Source organism: Cibotium barometz, chromosome 15, assembly GCF_041138505.1.
Source record: "Cibotium barometz isolate CiBa-2024 chromosome 15, ASM4113850v1, whole genome shotgun sequence".
In the NCBI taxonomy this organism is placed as follows: domain Eukaryota; kingdom Viridiplantae; phylum Streptophyta; class Polypodiopsida; order Cyatheales; family Cibotiaceae; genus Cibotium; species Cibotium barometz.
The window spans coordinates 43,546,130-43,562,478 of record NC_141060.1 but is presented as its reverse complement, the minus strand read 5'-3'; the positions used below and the strand labels follow the sequence as shown (position 1 = coordinate 43,562,478).

General features: G+C 40.6%; 1 long non-coding RNA gene across 1 annotated transcript; it reads right to left on the bottom strand.

Annotated features, from left to right (window-relative positions):
* Window positions 1–712: 712 nt before the first annotated feature.
* On the bottom strand, window positions 713–2,031 carry LOC147631338 (uncharacterized). The gene is made up of 3 exons (XR_015267471.1): window positions 1,551–2,031; window positions 1,152–1,362; window positions 713–890 (listed from the first exon to the last, which is right to left on the bottom strand). It is a non-coding gene; the product is annotated as an uncharacterized LOC147631338 (long non-coding RNA).
* Between the last annotated feature and the right edge of the window lie 14,318 nt (window positions 2,032–16,349).

Below are 16,349 nucleotides of genomic sequence, written 5' to 3'. Positions count from 1 at the left end.
CCAATCTATCGTGCCATATTTTTTTAGGTCTCTCCACAACCCCATATGAAATACTGAGTGGATAGAAAAGTTGCTGAGTATTGCGAGCATTTGGGATCTTCGTTAAGCAATATTTCTATATTTTTTTAACATTTGAAATTTTTTCTCAAGGTGGATGGAGGAGGGAGAAAAAACTCATACCATACCATATCGTACCATACAAGCCGTAGGGTACAAATAAGTTCATACCGGTACGAGAAACAACCATGCCATGGACAACCACGATGGTAACATAAAAATGTCCATAAACATGCATAATCTTCAAAGCTGTGATACCATGGCAAAATTGCATAAAGCTGCTACTTGCCTTCGCTGAATAAAGCTTACTCCTAAGGTAGAGTTTTCAACCTAGGGTTATTTAAAGAACTAAATAGAAGAAAGCTTAAGGTGTTATTAATCGCGCAATTAGCTAAGTAGGATGGCTGTGTTACGTTGATTATAAAACTACAAGGCAACAAGGTTGAATCTCTTAAAAACAATTAAATGAACACGAGTAAATAGAAAAGTATAGAGATACACCTAATAACTAATTTGGAGAATTTTGATTGAAAGAAAGACCCTCAAATATATCTTCTTTCCACAAATAAACTGACAAAAACCTTGCACTTTGAACTCACTTAAACCTTACCTACACTCACTAAGGTCTAAATTGTTCAAAAGGAATTAAATCCATGAGAAAGATGTTTCAATTTTTTTATTGATTAGAAACTTTCTTAAGGCAATGTAGTTACCATTCAAATGAATGAAAACCTCCCCATGGTCTGATTTGCCATTGTTTAGCTATTGCCTAACATTGCTTTGATGATACTACCTCACCTTCATGTCTATTCCTCTTCATAATCCATTATCAACTTTTAGTTGGAAGATATCAATGGTCATGCAATACACGTCAATAAAACAAACCAATTTAAAACTTCTCAAGTGTTAGATTTAATAAGCCTCCAAATTGCAAATCTTCTGAATGTAAATTGTGAATTAGGTTATACAAACTCCAAGACCAAAATAGGATAGTTTCATTAAATAACCTTTTTTTTCTTCAAGGAATTCAATTTTTCTACAAGAATTATATTACAAGAACCTAATAAGCTATAAAAACCAAGAAATATACTTACCTAGAGATTAAGAGAGCCAAATGTGGTGGCATTTGATGAAGAACTCGACAATGTTGCAGTGACGTGATAGCTCAAGTGGTGAAGGTGTTTGCCTAGGCTTGGTGTAACCTCTGGGGCATCGTGTACGGGTGAATAAATAAGCACCTATGGGTGACTGTCTAAGTACGGTAAAATTTGGTAACTATGAGAAGATCCTGGGCCGAAAGGCCAACTGAAAAGAAAAAAGAAAAGAACTCATCAATGTTGCAATGAACAAAAACGATAGAAACCCTTATCTGAACTAAGGGACCAAGTTCTAAACTCCTACTGCTGTATTACTAATGAACTGTGATAGAAAGATATGGCCCTTTCTCCTCTTCTGCGTTATTTAAGCTATCTAGAGAAGGTAGTATCCCTTACCTGATGAGAGCAGGGCTGAAATTAGAAGGCCTACCCTGACCTTGCAATTTGAAGAGTTCTTCAGAACAGTGGTCTTCTGTGGCTTCTTTTGCAACCCTAATTTCTAAGAGGCCTTCCCTGCAACCCTAGTTTCTAAGAGGCCTTCGCTGCAAGATCTGAAGCCATTGAAGGATTTAAATTTCAAGGCTGAGGGGGGGGAAGCTCGAAGTAGATTACAGGGAAGCAAAAGACGGAGGAGGGCAAAAGCGAAGAGGAATTGAATTGTGAGCTTGTTGCGCTTGTGCCTCAACGGTAGTGACAAAGAAATGTATCAGCACTCGGCCCATTGGGCCGATCTGCGTTTAGCATTATCATCACAGGCACATCACTGCAACGACCCCGCTGCCATCGCCAAACGGCATATAAAGCCTTGCAGACTAGGGCTGCGGTATTAGGGTTAGCTGCGGTATTAGGGTTAGGGATTGCCATCGTTCCTTTCACAAGCGGGCGCCGGACACACTACGGCTGCCGTGTTAGGGTTACGGATTGCCATCGTTCCTTTCACAAATGGGCGCCGGACAGCAGACTACTCCCTTGTGCCCACTGTCCATATTCAAGGGCCCTTTCACACGCCCGTGTTAACTTAGGAGCTTCACACTCTCACGCCAAATCGTTCGCATCACGCCTTAGGTAGATGAGCCAAGTTAGAGACGACGAAGCTAATGACAAAAGCATTTCTTTGTTCGAGTCTTAGAACGAGCTTGCTCGCTTCTGACCCCGGCTCGAAAAACAAAAACAAAAAATGGGCCAAGTTAGCATTTTGCATTTCCAACTTCCAAATTTACATAAAATCGATTGCCCTCCCTTATGCCCAGCAAACCATGCTATGGGAAAGCGGAGTAATGCCTTTCCCAGTCTACTATCGTAGCTAGAATCTACATATATTTATACAATAAGAGTCAGTGAGCTCGACCCTGTGGCACCCCTCATCTTCTACGCATCCCATGACAAGAATGAGTGCACAAGAATTAAAATTTAGAAGATGTCCACAAAAGTTATACCTCAACAATGTCGACAAAACTTAAGCAGCACTCCACCCAACGTACATAGTAACAAGTCCTCAAGATTGAAAACCACTTAGGTTGCTCCTCTCCCATAAACTTCATGCTAAATGGGTTGAGCTCTTGGTGGACCTATGGGTTGGCAACAATTGCCTCTGACCCCATCCGTGTCGGTGCAAACAATGAGTACCTTGCCCCTCAACAACAAGGGATTCCAAACCTTATATGTCCCAGGGGAAATCTAGTCATTCGGCCCACATACAAGCACCAAGCTACTAGCCACTAACATTGTAAACAAGCCTAACCCCACCCCCATAGCATACCGTAGTTGGTGTGTAACCTCTAGGAAAGGGAGTGGCCATAAGGTCAAACCAAGCAACATGTAATCAAGTCAATGCAAATAAAGTATAAGGAGACATGAGCACATTTTCAATCTTGCTACCATAATCATGTCACGTACTAATGTGTGCTTTAAAATTTCTATAGTGTTTTCATCCTTGGCGGTGGACTTAATGAGCTTGCGAGGGTTTTCACTTGCCAAGGAGGGGTGCATATAGTTTAGTGTGTGAAGGGTTTCTTGCATGGCTTTCAATACATGGGCATGGACATTAATGTTGGGTTCATATACAAATATGCGTTTGAAATTGGGTCGAAGGGAGGTCTCATGTGGAGTGTTTAGCTAGCTTTTACATCACTCAACAATGGTCTATGTAATGTGCATGAGAGAGTTTGAGTGTGGGAAAGCTTTTGCATTGGGAGAAAGGGTTGGTGATCGTCGTCATTTTATAAGGAGTAGCAATGTAAGGACTATATGCAAATATGTGTTTGAAATTGGGTCGAAGGAAGGTCTCATGTGGAGTGTTTAGTTAGCTTTTGCATCACTGAACAATGGTCTATGTAAATGGGCATGAAAGAGTTTGAGTGTGGGGAAAGCTTTTGCATTGGGAGAAAGGGTTGGTGATCATTGTTTTGTAAGGAGTGGCAGGGTTAGAACTATTGGCCATTTTTGAAAGTTAATCGAGTGTATGTAGATGGAAGCTATGGAAGGTTGCAATTCATAAGAGGTAAGTGCCCGCAGCATGCAATATATGGAGAGGTTCGAAAGGAGAGCAAATGGCCATAATAGCATGTGTACAAAGAGCTAAAAAGGCATAAGCTATCATATAGAGTACATAAGGCGATGCCTGGTTTGCCAAGGTGTGATATACTGTACAAGGTGTGTGATCAAGTTTTGCTACAAAATAATGCATGTAAGTTGTTCGGGTGATTCAACTAGTGTGTTGTGCGGGTCACTTTATAATTATTGTTATCAAGAGAGGCATTAGATAGTGTGTTTTGTTTATATACACAGCTTGTTAAAAACAAATTGGAGCACACAAGAATCTTGACTTATATTAAACTTAGGCTCGACAACTTTATAGATAACTCCATAAAATCATCTTAATGTTTTCTATTGCTTTTGCTTTTATTTCCCTAATAAACATAAAAAATATATTGGAAGAGTGTGTTTCTACACCTGTGAAGGTCTCTCGTGAAGTTCTCCCATGGAGTTCCCCCGTGGAGGTCTCCTGTGAAGTTCCCCCGTGAAGGTCTCTTGTGAAGGTCTCTCGTGAAGTTCCCCCCCGTGAAGTTCCCCCATGAAGTTCTCTCGTGAATTTGCCCCTGTGAAGTTCCCCCATGAAGTTCTCTCGTGAAGTTCCCTCGTGAAGTTCTCCTGTGAAGGTCCCCCTGTGAAGTTCCCCCGTGAAGGTCCCCCGTGAAGTTCTCCCGTGAAGGTCTCCCGTGAAGTTACAGACTTGGGGACGTGAAGTTCCCCCTGTGAAGTTGCAGACTTGCGAATGTGAAGTACACCCGTGAATTACTCCCGTGAAGTTGTAGATTTTTACATATTTGCGTGACAATGAAGCTTGTTTTTATTTATTTTCTATACCTTATGTTTTCATGTAGTTATTTTTCAGAAGGCGGATTTGCATTCTTTGTTTTCAATTATTTTTCAGTCCCATGAATTGGCAATCAAAAGAGATATACTTTAAACACTCATCCCAAAACTTTATACATTAAAAAAGAACAACAACAACGAAAACAAAGGATTTTTTTAAAAAAAGGAATGAAAAGAAGGGTATAGCTCCAACCTTGAGAAGGCGTGAAGGCGATGTCGGGAGTCAAAGAGTCGGAAGCGCGCAAGGAATCAATGAAACAGAGTGTGTAATCACAAGTGAAAATGACAAAATTTAAGAGAACAATTGTTATTATAGCATAGCCATCGGACAGGGCGGCTATGTCAAATGATCAATCCACGTGTCAATTTATGATTGGCTCCGCATTTTACCGTTCCACGGCATGAACTTCTTGTACTTTTTCACAGCGTGAAACACTAAAATGGTTCACGTCGTGAAACAGTGTGGGGTTCTTCACAGCGTGAAACATATAAATACTTCACGTCGTGAAACATTTTGGGTACTTCACGTCGTGAAGTATTTTTTTGTTGTTTCACGTGAAGTTTATAAAATCAAATTTTTGTACTCAAACACACCCGCACATGCACATGATGATGCATTGATTTTTTACCATGGAAACCAAAGGTTTTCTTTGGTACTTTTAGGCATTGTTTGATGAAAAATTTTTAATTCTAATTGGGAGATTTTTAGTGTTCCTTCCACCCAATTAAATATTTTTAGTGTTCCTTCCACCCAATTAAATATTTTTGTTGCAGTGTTTGGTTGTGTATTGCTTATACTGGGGACACCCTTGTTTTTTTCTTCACACATATTGTTCCATTCTTTATTTACTATGGGTATTGTTGTTGCTTGAGTCATTCTCAACTCAGGTTACTGAATTTGCTTTCTTCTCCACACAAGTGCAGGTGGGGGTTTTGTCCTTTTGGGGAGTTGATGCTGAAAGCTCTTACCTTCTTTTGTATATTAATCCAAACCTGTTGTGGCATCTGTCATCGATTTTCTTTTAGGTAACCATATTGTTGTATTGCCTTGATAGTAGCCATGTGCTTGCACAATAGGTCCTTTTGGATCCACTATTGACAGCAATCATGAAGCTTCTGCAAGTTCTTGATCTTCTACCACTTTGTAGGTGGTGTCGATGGTTGACTTTTGAACCGGGTTCTCTTATGATGAGAATGTTCATCATTCATTTCTTCCTTCTTCTCACGTTGACCTTTTGGGTGAATCTTGGGTACCCATTTGTATGTACTCTTGTATGTTGGGCTTTGTGTAAGCAATTTGAACATGGTGGGTGTAGATTCTGGTTTCTGAGGTACCGCTTCCTCCTCAGCGATTTGTTTACCCTGATTTGCCACGGTCCATAATGGTGTACCGATGGTTAGCGATGTTGTTCTATCTTCCCATTGGATATTACACCTATGGGCACAAATCCAGGATCGTCTTAAGATCATTTCCTCTTCCATTGTACCTATGCAGGCATTGCAAACACCTTTCCAACCAAGGGATTACTGATGGAAATGTTAACATTTAAATACCCAACGGCCTTTATGGTTGTTAAGTACACACTATGAACTTTTGCATCCGTGTGTTCCAGGTTTGGTTTGCCTAAGGCTATCCAAGTATCATATGAGATTAAGTTGTGGCTCGATCCCATATCCAAGTATCATATGAGATTAAGTTGTGGCTCGATCCCATATCTATCAATGCAACACTTGTTGCAATGCCCTTATTTGTTGTGAGTCCTAACTTGAGTCTTGCTGGTTCAATGTTTAGATCCTCTTTGTCCACCAGAGTTATGGATGCCATATTGACATGAATCAGGTCCTACATTTTAGTTTTTGCTTGCCTAGCTTTAGCCTCGTCTTGCGCCTGCTGCTGCTGGATCTTTTCTTTTGCTAATTGTTTCTGTTTTTTTAAGAGGTGTTCTTGGAAGAGCATCTCCTGGGTTAATGGTCCAAAGTATTTTTTAAGTTTACTCCCATTGACATGGCCCTCCATTTGGATGCCGTTAATTGTCTCTATTCGGACAGACCCTTGAGGTGTGATTTCTGATATGCGGAACGGTCCCAGACCGCGTTATTTCAGTTTCTTTTTCATGGCGCTTCCCACACCATACATGAGGACAAGGTTCCCTATTTTTAACTCTTACTGCTTGAGGTTTCTATCAAACTAATGTTTTCTGTGCAAATTTTCAACCACAATCTATGTGATGCTATCAACTGGGTTTCATCATCCAGTTTTTCCAAGTCAATTAGCCTTTTAGCTAACTCATTTTCAATTAGACATTCTTGTATAGCAATTCTTAAGCTGGGGACTAAATACTCCATGGGCATAACCGCTTCAACACCATAAGCTAGACGGAAAGGAGTATATCTTATTGCCACAAAGAGCTGCTGTAAGCTTATGCTCCCAATCTGTTTGACTTGCTTCCACAGTTTTCGTCAGGATGGTACACAAAATCTTATTAGTACTTCCTGACCATTTGCTTGAGGGTAGTATGGTGACAATTTACAATGGATTACCAAGAATCCTGCAAGCAATTTATTAATCACCTCATTAATGAAATGTGAGCCGCGGTCACTCACCAATTCCAATGGGCATCCGAATCGTGATATGATTTGCTCATATACAAATTTCGCCAGTTGTTTGTGCATCCGCTTTCTTTGAAGTTCTGGCCTCCACCCACTTAGTAAAATAATCAATGGCTATGATTATGTAGCGGGCTTGTGATGGATAAGCTGCTGGACTTATAGGCAAATGGTTGCCTGACAATGATGGGGATTAGTGGCATCTTGTCTCTTTTTTACGGGATGGCAAAACGTTGGCATTCCTCGCATCTTTTAGCGAACTCATTGGCATCCCCGAATAACATGGGCCACCAGAGTTTAGCTTAGAGCACCTTCTGGGGTTGTAATTTCTTCAGCAAAATGCCCACCTGCTATCCCGGAATGAGGCTCTTCCAATATGGCCATGAATTCATCCTCCCTTACGCATCGTCTGACCACATTGTCTTTGCCCAGTCTATACAACTCACCGGCAATCAATTGATATGGTGCTACAAGCTTGATAAGCCTTTGCATCTTATCCTTATTTAAGGGTATGTTTTGAGGGAAGCCATAAGCCAGATACTCTGAAATCTCTTCGCTCCACTCTAGTATCATATCCAATTTGAATAGACAAGCATCAGGGAGGTCATCATCTACACCAGTAGGCTGGTGTAGGCTGGTTCTCCATTTGGAACTCTAGACAGGTGGTCGGCCAACACATGTTTTCCCTTCCTTACCATGACATTAAAGTCAAATTCCAACAACAATAGTAGCCAATGTGTGATTCTTCCCATGGTGCAAGGTTTATTCACCAGATATTGCAAGGCTTGATGGTCCACAAAAAATATGAATTTGTTAGCCAGGAGATAATGTCGGTATTCTTGAGTGCGTAGACCATGGCCAATCCTTCTGTTTCGGTAGTGGTGTAGTTCACCTCTACATCATTCAATTGACAACTAGCAAAGCAAACTGGATAGTCCAACTTGAATTCACCAGGTTGGGCTACATTTGACGCATCGATGTGTACGTGGAATATAAGATCCCAATTTGGGGGTCACAAAATGGGTGCGCTTGCCAAGGCTTGCTTCAGATGATCATAAGCCTCCTTGGTCCACTCAAAGACAATGAGTAGTTTATACAAGGGTCTGGCTATCTCTGCATAAAATATGATAAAGCGTCGATAATAACCCACATGACCCATAAACGTTTGCACACCTTTGTAGTTGGTGGGTGGTGGTAGTTCCAAGATCAACTTGACCTTGCTATCATCAGTGGATACGCCATTTTTTAGACTATTTGTCCTAGTGTCACACCATGATTGACCCAGAATTGGCACTTCAAAGGGTTTAGTGATATCCGATATAATCAGCAAGGTTCAAACACCTTCCTCAAATAGTTCAAATGATCTTCCATGTGCACATAGATCATCAATAAACACTTCCAACCACTTTTGCACAAGTAGTCCTTAAAAGTGGTGCACATCAATCTTTGAAAGGTTGCCGGGGCATTTGTAAGACCGAACGGCATAACCTTGTAAAGCGAATGTTCCCCACATGGTATTGAAGGCAGTCTTATGTTGGTCTTCTGGTGCTATGGACACCTGGTTGTACCTTGAAAACCCATCCAAGAAGCTATATGCTTCCTTTCCAAAGCCACTCTTTCCAGGACATGTTCGGTATATATGGCAATGAGTAATGGTCCCTTCGAGTGGCTGCATTTACTTTCTTAAGATTGATGTATACTCTTAATTTTCCATTCTTTTTAGGCACTATCACAATGGGTGATAACCAATCCGTATGTTCAATCTCATAGATAAAGTAAGCAGCAATGTGAGCTTATCAATTTCCTCCTTTACAATTGCTCCATCCTTTGGATTCATCTGGTATGGTTTCTACCTGGTAGAGGCCGTGATCCGTCCATAATTGGAATTGTATGTTGTACCACCTCGGGCGGTACCCCTTTCATTTCCTTATAGTTCCAGGTGAAACAATCCTTGTATTCCTTGAGAAGAGCAATAAGCTCTGCTTCTTCCAGAGATCAAATCCATGGCAATATATACGGATCTTGCTTCTTCCCATGATTCCGCAGTATCAACCTCCTTGACTTTTGTCGGGCCATCGTATAATGTCGACAGCCCCCTTCCTCTCTTAACCTAGTTGGTTGTTAATAGGGCCACTCTTCTATCATCAATTGTATAGTTCTTGAAATGGTTAGGCACTGAGAGTACATCCATTTTGTCCTCATTGTCTTTTTTTGTTTCTTCCATGATTTTCTTGGCCTCACGTTCTGCCTCTGCCAAAGCTTTGTTGCATTTTCTGCATCTTGTTTTTGTAAGTTTGGGTGTATCAATTTTCTTAAGGGCGTTCTACTCTAGATTCCTCCCTTCCAACGATATTTTACTCAACTCCTCGCCCCAATCCTTAGAGAATTCATCATGTACCCTTGTAGCCCTCAAGGTATCTCAACCATTGGGCATCCATTGGTTTGCTTCGCAGTAATGCGTTTCGTCGGGCTAGGTACCGCTTTTGTTTCCACCATCGCCTGATGCGCTGACTACTGGTTCAAATTCACACCATGGTGCCTTCTGTACTTGATGTCTTATCTATTGACTCCCCATCTATGGTTTACTAATCAACCATGCAGATAGAAGTCATAGGGATGTTTTCAAAATCCAAATACTGGGTTCCCTTAGGTTGCATCACATCAATTGTGGCCAACACATGCACCCAATTCTCACAGAAATCCAAGGGAGGTAATGATGCATACATCTCTGTATCCTCCTCATCCTTCATTTCCCCTTCTGTGAGCTGGCATATCTATAGGGATGTGGTTTGCTCCGTTGTGACCGAGTCGTTACCAAACAATTACCCTTCCATGGGGTGTGCCTTCCATGCTCTTAGATCAATCTTTAATGTTTGTGAGTCCCTGCGTACATATACATGATCTAAGGCCCAATCATGCACCAATTTGGATTCCCTCATGAAAGGTCGTCCCAATATTATGTCATATGTATCAAGTTGGCGCGTAAGAAGTCCATGACCACAAATGTATGTCGATATTGAAACGTAAAGAGTCTAAACTTCACATTTTCCAAGAGCCCAATGGGTCTTGAAGATGTTTCATCAGCCATCTTAAACGATTAGATCTACTTTTTTTAGATCCGGCTTACCATAATTTTCCTAGTAATGTTTGGTAATGATGCTAACACTTGCTCCACCATCCAGGATGGCTAATGCCTGGTATCCATTATGATGAATTGGAATGGTAGCATTCGTGTCGTCACTCTCATAGTAGCGTCCCAGTTGGTTAACTGGTATCTTAACCACTCGTGTTTCCTTTGCATGCCTCAAAGGTCTTTCTACCAAGGGTGGCAGAGCCTCATCCATATTCTCCGTTGGCCTTAGACCACCTCCTTCGACCCATTCTTTTACATCTGTCCATAGGGTGGGTGAATTGCGTAATAACTGACCCAAGGGCATCTGGACAGGCATGGATAACACCGCTGCTAGGCTTCTTATATCCCTGCCCGTTCCTTAGATATAGAGTGTTCTTCCCATTGAGGTGTCTCGTATTCTTCCATAGGGAAGGAATGAATGGATCCCCCCAACTCATTTTCCTCGAACAGTCTAGTCATTGTGTTTGTTTGGGAGTCTGCTTCAGTTTCTTCCGGAATTGGGGTGGGTAGGTTCAAGGCCCTCTTGCGGGGTGGTACATCCAGTGGATAGATGGTATCCCTTACTCAGATCGGCTTCATAAATTTGTTGGTATTTTTCAACTAGGGTCTTGGCATTTTCTAACTTCTTTGACTCCCCTCTTCCTTTGATTGTGTGGATCTAGTATCAATTGTGTCTTCTTCGGATCCATCTTGTATTATAATCCGTGTGTCCCCCTTTCCTAATTTCTTCACTCTTCTCCTACTGCAACCAGATTTGGAAATAGTAGCATCCGTCCAGTTCCTCCCTTTGTCACCCGATTGAGCTTGAGATCGTGTTAGGACATTGAGTAGTGTGATCTTCCTAGACTGTACACTAATGGTACGAATGGTGGCCTGATTAGTAGTAGAAGCTGAACCGCTTGCTCGGTAGGGACAGTCTTTGATCAGATGATCAATTCCACACTTAGTACAAGTGAGCACTGGCATGTCATTGGGTGTGGTCACTACTTGTTGTGGTTGGTGTGTATGAGTCATATTCTTATTTGGGCATTCGGCTACTCGATGTGGCCCACCATAGCCATAGCATTGTATAGGCCATCTTCTCAGATTTGAGTTGATTTCCTTACCCTTCCACTATACCATGGTTTGAAACATAGGTACTGGCTTATTATTCTATAGGACATAATACTCTGGCGTGACATCACCCATATCCTCATAGTATTCCCCACTAAATTCTAGTTCCCGTACTAGTTCAATATCTTTCGATGGCTCTTCAATCATCACTACTTGATTGATCTTGGCCTGTGGTGGTTGTGGCGGTAGAATTGGTGGTGGCAAGGGCAAAGCGTCTTGTACCCAGAACATCCCCTTAGGTAAGTAAGAAAGGTTGGGTTGTACAACAACAGTGGTAGTGGTTTGCACAGGTGGTGCCGGCAAAGCCAGTGGGGCCCTATTTGTTTGCAGTTATGCTATATTTTGAAACCTTGGAAATCTACACGATGATGTGTCATGATTGCCCAATTTTGCACAATGTGCACAATACAGTAATGGTCTTGCCCCTTAACTGCGGACATTCAGTGGTCGTATGGTTTAATCTGCACATGGAGCACCACACCAGTTCCCTTCGGGGGTAAAGGTGACTATGCCCATGGCCCGACATCTCTCTTCCTTCCCTTACTTTTAGTTTCTCCAATATAGCATTGTTGAGCTCATTCCACAGTGACATGTCCGACTTGTTTGCTTCGAGTTCCAATTTCTACACGCGAAGTCGTGGTTGCTGTCGATGTTCTAACATCCTTAGGTTGTGGCAATTCTAACATGTTATCTTCGTATTCGATTGCCAATTTGCAACATACATCAAGGGTAGCTGGCCGGGCTAGTACCAAGTAATCATGCATTTTATGGTCCCTAACCCCTCTCCTGAAACAAGGCAACAATAGAGGAGAGTTACACATAATTGAGACAAAGAATCTGATAGTATTTGATTATGTTACAAAAATTAGAGGGATATGTAATCAATTGGCAATGATCGGGGTGCTAGTTGAAGATGAAGAGATGGTACAGATATGTATTAGAGGTCTTGGAAGAGACTTTAAGATGTTCAAAGCATCTATTTTGTCTCAAGATCGATTGCCAAACTTTGAGGAACTTGTGGCAAAGATGATTCTTGAAGAGCAAATAATTAGATGTGTGTTTATTGGAATTTATTTGCAAAAGGGTCTCTATAAGTTCTATGACCCCACAAATAATTAGATGTGTGTTTATTGGAATTTATTTGCAAAAGGGTCTCTATAAGTTCTATGACCCCACAAATAAAAAGATGCATATGAGCAAAGATGTTGAATTTGATGAGATGCATGGATGGTATGATCAAAATGAAGAAATCATCACATCAAATATGAGTCAAGGGCATCCCAACCACCACACAAAGTGGGAAAAGAAGAAAGAGAGGCGAAGATGTCTCCATGGAAAGGAAGAAGACCTACCATCATGAGTGAACCAAGAACAAGTGGTGGTACTCAAGAAGTTGTCTCTCAAATCAATCAAGGAAGTGAAGATATTGAGTAAGTAATACCTCAAATCAATCAAGGAAGTGAAGGTATTGAGTAAGTAATACCTCAAAGGTGTGCAAGGGTTAAGCATCCAATTCAAATATTGACATATGACTCTTTTGTTGTCAAGAACTATGCATATATGAAAAAGGTGATAGAGTTGAAAGAGCCAAAGGGGTTTGAGGATGCTATACAAAGCCATGAGTGGAAAATGGCTATGGATAAAGATATTGATGCTCTTCAAGAGAATTAAACATGGGATCTTACCCCACACAAGGATAACATGAAAGTTATTAGATGAAAATGGGTTTACATGATCAAATACAACTTATATGGAAGCCTAAACAGGTTTAAGGCAAGACTTGTTGAAGCCTAAATAGGTTTAAGGCAAACAGATATGCACAAACACATGAAATAGACTATGAAGAAACCTTCTTACCTATTTCAAAGATGGCTATAGTAAGAAATATTGTAGCTTTATGAGCAAATCAAGGTGGGCGATTCATATGCACAAACATATGGAATAGACTATGAAGAAACCTTCTCACTTGTTTCAAAGATGGCTATAGTAGGAAACATTGTAGCTTTAGGAAAAAATCAAGGTGGGTGTTTCATCAAATTTTCTTTCTCAATGGTTACATCAAGGAAGAGGTTTACATGGAACAACCACAAGGATATGAAGATTTACATCATTCAACATATGTGTACAAGTTAAAAGAAGCTTTATATGGGATAAATCAAGCACCTTGAGCATGGTTTGATAGATTCTTGAATTATTTACATTAGCTTTAACAACAGTTATGCAGATCCCTCACTTTTTGTGAAGATAGAAGGAAGCAACATTATAATCTTGGTGCTTTGTGTGGATGATCTTATTTTGACATGTAATGATAAAGAAGAGAATGCTCAAGCAAAAGAACAACTTTGTACAAAGCTCGATATGAAAGACTTAAGAGAGCTCGGATATTTCCTTAGAGTGGAGATAATCAAAGATGAGAAATCATATGTGCTTTCAAAAAGAAAATATGTATTGGAAATGTTGGAATAATATGGTTTAAAAATTTGCAAACCGATAGGCATACCCTTGGAGGTAAATTTGAAGTTTGAAGAAAACAAAGGATCAATATTTGAAGATGCCATGTATATACAACTTGAAGATGCCATGTATATACAACTTGTGGGAAAACTAACTTATCTCACAATTACAAGGCTAGATATTCCTCGTGTAGTTGGAGTAGTAAGTCAGTTTATGCAAAGCCCGAGAAAGCCTCACATGGATGCAATGAGTGTTGGAGTAGAAGGTGCTAAGCATAACAAACCACACACATACACACACAATAATAAGCCATAGTCGTGAGAGTATAACAAGAGGCACACAACTCGATGTAATAGTAGATAATGTGCAAAGTACACGTAACATGTGAACACTATAAGTGAAATAATTACTATTTCATATGCATAAGTGCTCAAGGGAAAAAACCCCTCTTAATGGAGGATAAAAAGTGGCCCGATAGGTCCTAGAGTGTTCACACACCACTTCCCATGATGTAGATGTCTACAAATCCCCAAAAAATAGCAACCAAAGATTTGGGCAACACGCCCAAAGCTTTGTGGAAAGCTTCAAACTTTTCATAAGGAAGTCCCTTCATGAAAAATTCTACCAAGTTATCATATGTTGGCATATAAAGCAAGTTGATTTCTCTGGCTATTGCTCCAGCAAAGAGTCTTTCCCTAGAATAATGATAATGCACCTCAATGTGCTTAGTGAGCATGAAACATTGGGTTCCACATAACTACCAATATGCTCTCACTCTGCTGATGTCAGTGAAAATGGTAGTGAATGATGACTACAAACCAAATCAACCATACGGCATCTAAACTAAATACCTAAACACACTAAATGATGGCTATAAAAGCTACCCTATACTCAACTTTACAGCTCGAGGTGGCCACTGTTGCTTCTTATTGAGCCATGATATACATGAATCAAAAAGATGGAATGAAAAATTAGTAGTGAACACCCTGATGTCATAGTATCCAACCCAAATCTAAATTTGTAAAGATACGTGATGGTGAATCAACCGCCCACCAAGATAGAACAATCTAAGGTGCTGAGTGCCCTATAGGTAGCGAAAAACTCGCTTGACAGCCTCCCAATGCATAAAGCTTGGGCTATGCATAAACTTGCTAGATTGAGAGACCCCAAACTAGATGTTTAGCCTCGTGTTTCATAAATAAAACAAGAAACCAAAAACCTACTGATACAATATGTGATCAAAAGGCTCTCCAACATCCTGAGTACCAAGCCTAGAATCTATCTCAATTGGTGTAAACATAAGCTTACAATTCTCAAGACTAAACCTTATGTGTATACTTTAACTGCATGAGGACAATCCTAAACTCAATGTTTGGCCTTGTGTTGCATAAATAAAACAAGCAACCAACAACCAACAACCTACTGATACAATATGTATTCAAAAGGCTCTCCAACATCCTAAGTACTAAGCCTAGAATCTATCTCAAACATAAGCTTACAATTCTCAATGCTAAACCTTCTGTATATACTTTGACTGCATGAGGACAATCCCATCATCATGCTATATGAATTGAATGCCCAAATAGAAATACAACTGGCTTAAATCTCGCATCTTTAATGAAGAATGTAATCCAGCTTTGAAAGCTGAAATCTAATCCTCATCAGGGCATGTGCAGCATGTTATCAACATACAAGATGATGGCCAAGAAACAATCATGAGTCCTCAAGCCCTAGAAGCCTGGTTCTTAAGGCTATACAAGGATTTATTCAACCTGCATACTTCACCTTTCTACCCCTTTTATATAAAACCACAAGGCTGAGATACATATACCTCCTTGTGCAAGTCACCATTCAAGAAGGCAATTTTGATGTCCAACTAACGTGCTACCAATGCAATTGTAGAACAAAAGATGGTCATACAAGATGTGGGTGCAAAGGTCTCATCATAATCAATGCCCTTCTATTGGGAATAATCTTTAGCAAACAAGACTTGCCTTGTAGCAAAATTTGCCAAAGGGCCATGTATCATTCTTGAATAGGCAAGTGGCTAATTTAGGATGAGCTACCACTATATGGGCAGAGTTGGCAAAGATGTCCAAATTTAAAAAATTGAATTTGGGGATGTGTTGTGTGGCGAGCTGTTGTGTGTATATGCCTTCTTGGAGCCGGTAGAGGAGAGGATGGCAAAGATGAGGATGATGGGTGGCACCTTTTTTTCAACAGTATGTGTGCCTTACAAAGGTGCTAGGTCTCCTTGTTAAGGGGCCCTATAAGCCCTTATACACACCACAATCAAGGCCTCCCAATAGACCAAGATGGCCCACATGTAGGATGAGAGAAGCCACGTAGTTTTTTGATACATGATGAAGAAACGAGCTGTTCCACTTAGCTTGCTCTACAGAAGAAGTGATCCCTGGATGTAGAGAAGCCAGTTTTCTAATACTAAATGTTGGAGTAGAAGGTGTAGCCAAGTACAAGAAACCACACACACACACACACACACACACACACAC